Below are 6,411 nucleotides of genomic sequence, written 5' to 3'. Positions count from 1 at the left end.
GGTGCTCATTCAAAGCCCCGAACACAGACGTGGGATTCAGTGAATCATCGGGGGCGAACATACACAACCCTCTCAGCCAAAGGAGCCGAGTTCGTGTTATTTAAGCTTGATTATATTTGTTTAATACGAGCTCGAGTTTGAAAGAAAAGTTTAAGCTCACTTGCTATGAGATGGGTCCTGGTCGTTGAAAAAAAAAACAACATTTTTGTCAAGTCTAAGGAGGGACAAGTAGAAAATTTGAACCTTGAGACTTTCATACACATTTTTTCTTAATTCTTATCAAAGAATAATGAAACTAAGGGAAGAAAAGGACTCCCAACCTTTTATATCTATAATCATGCCTAGCAATCAATTTATTTACACATTATCATGTGATTGTATGTCAAAACATACTGTATTACATGAGCCTACAAAAGTAAAACTGAGCCAAATAGCCTTTTTTTCAAGCTTGATTCATTTAACATAAACTCATGTTAAGTTGGATACAATTACAATATCCAGTGAGCTCATTACCAAGCCAAACTGAACCTAGTTATGAGCTACTTGGTCCATTTATTATCCCTGTATAGATCGGCGTAGGTTGCCGTGCATGCAGTGGGGAATTTTTTGCGAGGGGCAAAAGCTTGACAGAGCAATGCTGTGTGGAGGTGGAAGGCCTATAGATCCTTAGATGAGCTTCTTTCTAAACAAGCGCAAGGAGCTGCAGAGCTGCTGTTCAATCATATTTGGGTGCACTTTTGGACTCCCGACCTTCATTATTTTCGATTGTGATTCGAGGTTTTGGCCCGTTCTTGGGCTTGCCCAAAGACATTAGGCTATAAAGAAGTCTAAATACCAACAGGGGCTCCGATTATTTGGTAGGAGCAGTGAGTGCACGCCACCTTGTGCTGGGATGTTGCAAGTGCAAATCCCATTGATATGGTTGTATCAAGGTTGTTAAATGCGATGAGGCAAAGCGAGGCGTTGAGCCTGCGCTTCGCCTCTGAGGCTTTCGCCCTGAGGCGTACGCCTCTCACAACGTGAGACTCTCAAGCAAGGTTGTAAATGCGATGAGGCGAAGCGAGGAGTTGAGCCTGCGCTTCGCCTCTGAGGCGTACGCCTCTCACAACACTGGGTTGTATAACTGATAGGTGTCTGCCTAACCCCAGCTTGCCTATAAAAAAAAAATTTCTAAATGAGCTCTCCAACTAAAATTTCCGCACTATATTCCTGCAAGTTTAAAAAAAAACTGGAGGGAGGATCAGGTGCAATGCAATTGCACACTTTTAGTGTGCTGCTTCACCTGACGACCTTCTATTTTTAAGATACAGCCTCTGTCAGCTGTGATCCCTAGCAATGATGGAGGGTGATCAGGAGCAACAGCACACTAAAAGTGTGCAATTACATCGCACCCTATCCTCCCTCAAAAAACTGCCCTTCTATACAGCGCCAATTGTCCTGCTTTATGACAATGGATGCTCAGCTTGTCTGGTAGGTGTAGCTAGTGCACATCACCTTGTGTTGAGACGTTGCAGGTTCAAAACCCAATGGTATACTTGTATAACTCGTAGGCCCATCTTGCCTTTAAAAAAAAAAAATTTGTCTTGGGGTCTGCCTAATCCTTGCTTGATAGTTAAACAAAGTCTTTGAGACAATTATTTTAATTTTTTTTAAGCATCTTCTAATCATGCAGATGAGTTTGGTGCAACTTTTCTGATGTGATCAGTAAATAGACATGTTAATATAAGTTTTCTTATCGAGAAGAGGTGGACCCCATCACCATGCCAACATCATGAAGCCTTGCACCCACCATCGTATGCTCAAAAAGCACATAGTGTCGTCCCCAAAATGATATAAAGGCCGGCCCTCACTCTTTAGGTGCAAGTCCTTGGACCCCACAAATTGGATGGGAGTGGCCATGGATGATGTGACATGATGGGCAATAGACATGCATCATTGAGGCTCATGGCTGCTGGTTGCATATCCTTACTCGGTAACAAGTCACTGCAAACTCATGGATGATCATGACATGTTTTTCTAATGAGGATAAATACAACAACAATGTTGTCTAGTGAGAGGGTACTTTACTTTTTGAGTCCGGATCAGGTGCAATCACATGGCACAATTTTTGTGCATTAAGCACCTGATTGCGGGAGGTCAGGTGCTTAATGCACAAATATTTGTGCAAGCTGCACCTGATCTTTTCACTTATTTTTTAGGTGTCAGAGTTGGTCTAGCTACACTAACAAAAAAGCAATGCTTTTGTTTACCTAACTTTATTACTAATTAAACATGCATCAGTATGCAGAAAGCAACTCGTGGGGTCTGTGCGCTTGGACATTGGAGCTTTACTTTACTAACATAGGAAAAATTGGAAGATAGCCCTGTTGGAATTTACACTCCATACCTTTCAATTAGGATAGCACAACTCAACCATCCATCTGGATTATCAAAAAAAAAAAAACAAGAAAAAAGAAAACCATCCATCTATCTCATTTGACCACTTTAATATGCCATTTTTGAGCATTTTCAAGGGCTTGTCTCAAAACAGTGGCTTTTGTCATGTTAATTATTTGCAAGTGAATATAAAGTAGGTTTAAGTAGGGGTGAGTAGCCAAGTTAAACTGATCATTAGATTGTTCACAGTTGATTTGATAAAAAAAGATCCAAAAAACTATCGTACTGCTCATGAGAATAATGGTATTTTTACATGTTTACAAAATATAGTAATATTCCTCGTATGCCCACCACCTGCTTTTCATTGAATTTGTAGCATTTCTGATGATTTTACCTTTTCGCTAAAACGTACAAGCGCTTTTAGGTTTCATTGATATAAGGAAACTCACTTATGACAGAATAGCAAAACTTGAATGCAATAAAATAGCCAAATTCAATTGCGAAACCAAGTTGCTACAAAACTAGTGAATCTCAGTTGCGAAACCTGTGTTTTTTTCTTCTTTTCTTCCCCTCCACCCCCATCATCCCCATCACCACCACCACCACCACCATTTCTCTACCATCATCATCACACCACCACTTCTCTACCATTATCACCACTACCATCATCACCATTGCCACCACCTCCATCCATCATTACCATTGCCACCACCACCACTATCATCATTACCACTACTATGTTTTGCTAATCCTATGATAATTATGTTTAACAACTGAGTTTTGTTATTGTATCGCAATTGAGATTTGCTAGTTTTCTAGCAACTAGGTTTCACAATTGAGTTTCGCTGTTTTATTGTAACTGAGTTTTGCTATTCTATTGCAATCAAGTTTCTCTATTTTAGTGCAACTGAGTTTTAACATTCTATTGCAACCGAGATTCACTATTCTATTGCAACTTGAGTTTCACTATTATATCACAACTAAGTTTTGCTAGAACAATGACAATGAAAGTCACTTATGTTTTAGTGAAAGGGTAACATCATTAGCAAAAAATGAGTGGATGGGTATGCAGAATATTATGATATTTTTTTTTGATATAGCGTATTAATACCATTAGTTTCGAGGGTAATATGATTATTTTCCAAGAAAGATTAAGCTTGACTTGAGCTTGACCAGCTCAGTTTGTTGAGTGCAGGCTCAATTTGAGACTAGGGAAGGAAAGGTTTTGGATGTCCTCCACAGCATTCATTGCGAGTGGCTGCATATTGGCTGGCTATTAAACATGATCACCATATCTTTTCTTTTTTTGGTTTTTAGTTTAGTCCCTACATGTATTTGATCTATGGTTTGTCTAATATAAACTAATTTTGAATCATGTGTATGTAATATATGTAAAAGAATTTTCAAGTGCCTAAAAAATCAATAGACCAAAATATACTAATGTTTTTTTTGGCTAAAAAATATTGACTTTTACATAGAAAAACGTGAACTAAGGTGTGGTCTCTATCAAATACACCATTCTGAACATATCTAGCTGGCTGGATTGAGTCGATACAGCTTATATAATTTCGAGCTCAGATATCCATGAGGTCGGATTAAGTAGATACTGTCATGCATATGATTTTGAGCTCAATAGTGTGGAACGATGAATAGTAGCAAATATTTAACCATTCCAAGTGTGCCACTGTGAAGAAATAGTGGGTCGAATGAACGTAAGTAGCATAGGCCCGGGGTTCTAGCTAGGGATGGCAGTGGGGCGGGGCGGGGGACAAGGTCTCCACCCCTGCCCCGCCTCAAGATTTTATCCTCCACCCCCGCCTTCAAGATTTCATGTCCTCCATCCCCGGTTCAAACGGGGATGAGGCGAGGCGGGGCGGGGTGGGGATATTGCGGGGAAAAGTGGTCGGGGCGGGGATGAGGCAGGGATCGTGGCGGGGACGGGGCGGGGCGGGGAAAAGTGCACGTCCATCCCCGCCTCCATCCCCGGACGGGGATGGATTTTAACCTTCGTCCCTGCCTCCATCCCCGTTTCATACCCTTCATCCCCGGTCCAAACGGGGCGAGGCGGGGCGGGGCCCCGCTTTCCCCCGGTCCACTGCCATCCCTAGTTCTAGCCTCAAGGGTTTATGCTGCTGACACGATGACCGTAGGTGTGGCAGGCTGAGCTAGCGGGACCAGGTCTTTGTGTCAGGTGCAATTTGTTCGAGTTATAAAAAGAAAAAAAAGAATGAACATAATAAGAAGCATAATAATGTAAATCCAAAAAACACGCTAAGAAGATTATGCCTATTTGCCAGTTGATGTAGCTAGCATGTGTGCATGCACATGCGTGCGCTCACACACATTGCTTGAGCATTGGATTTAGAGGTGTCAACGGGTCAGGTTTGACCCGTACCAAACCCTATATAGGGTTAGGGTTTGGTGATAAATAAGAAGGCCCAATTAGAATCTGGTTCGGACATGAAGGGTCTGATATATTAATATATGGAGCAGGGTATGGTTTGTTAAATTTTATACCAGACCCGAGTTCTAATTATGGGCCGCAATTTTTCAAAAAATGATAACACATATTATTTTACCGGGAGTGGTCCTGGTCTGCTTCATGTAATCCTTATTAGGAAACAAGTATGGTTTATCTTATGGTGAGTCTGATTAGACCTGGGTTAATTCGGACATGGTACCATTATCTCAAATCAGATTTGGGTCTGGTTTCACCTGAGTCTGAACCAAACCCGGTTGAGACCCTAATTGGATTGTTAATTAGCTTGATAATCTGAGTTCAAAAACTCTTTAACAAGTTAAAATTCACGTTGAATTTGAGTAACTTGATTTGACAACCATCCCCAGGTGTGAACGACCTGTTATGTCAGGCAGGAAAGAATCTTGCCCAAAGGATGTAATGTTAAAATTTTGTTAATGACAATTCATTGATCGAGATATCTCTTTCAGACCTACAATTCTTTTGTCTTAGATCCCAAGGTCGCTTTGGTAGGCATAATAGAAGAGTGAAAATCAACAGATCATGGCTAGCTCCAAAAGTTAATAGTAATTCAAAGGACCACACTCACATCCCATGGACATCAACGACAAAAAAAAAATGCTAGTAATTAAAATAGGCCGTCAAGTTAAATCTCAATACCAACAACATTTCCTAAAGCAATACTGTATGTGATATAATGTGTGGGCCCCACTATTACATATTTCATTTTTTTGCAGGTAGGGATGCAAATGGATCGGATCCAGAACAGCTACTTACATGGAGAGTCGGATTCAGAAACAGTCAAAAGTTTCAAAAGGTCCAACCTTGGATCCGACCCATTTGCATCTCTACTCACAAGTGAGATGTGCAGTACATCATATGCCATCTTATGGGTGTGAACCTGTGATTAATTAATATTCATTTATAGGAAGGATAAAATCTAGCAGTACATCACTGCGAACATTCAGACATGTCAAGCTGATGATTCATACCAAATAAATGTTACTTATCAATATTGGATTTGCAAACGCTGCATGGACCCATGATGATGGCAGCTGCTATGATATGTAGTTGAGGAGACGAACGTGTACAACAAACTAAATTGCAGCTGTATAGTCAGTGACATTGAGGGATTAAATGCTAGAAAATGTTCATGGTCTTTAAGCGTTCAAGAAAGTTAAATTAAATCAAATTAAGTTGCCAAAAAGGAAAATGGAAATGTAAAATGTATTGAAAAACTGAATCAGGAAACGAGATTTGCATGTAAAAAGGAGAATCTAGCAGAAAACAAACTGGGAAATGACCCTGAAAATGAATCGGAAAATGACTGGATAATGAACAGAAGGCATTTGAGACGAAGAAGAGCCTTAATTACATAATAAAGGATTGAAACTAAACATGAGAAGCCTGTATCTTACAAAAGGAAAACACATTTCCCCAAAATAGGATATGTGTTTCCCAAAGATGAGTAGAAAACTTGTTTACCTTACAGTGGGAAATGCGTTTCCCATAAAATTTTTGTTATTTTGCAAACGTTTCAGAAGTGTAGTGCTTTC

Source organism: Nuphar pumila, chromosome 2 (assembly GCF_984573655.1).
Source record: "Nuphar pumila chromosome 2, dmNupPumi1.hap1.1, whole genome shotgun sequence".
NCBI lineage: Eukaryota > Viridiplantae > Streptophyta > Magnoliopsida > Nymphaeales > Nymphaeaceae > Nuphar > Nuphar pumila.
Note: the sequence above shows the minus strand (reverse complement) of the source record.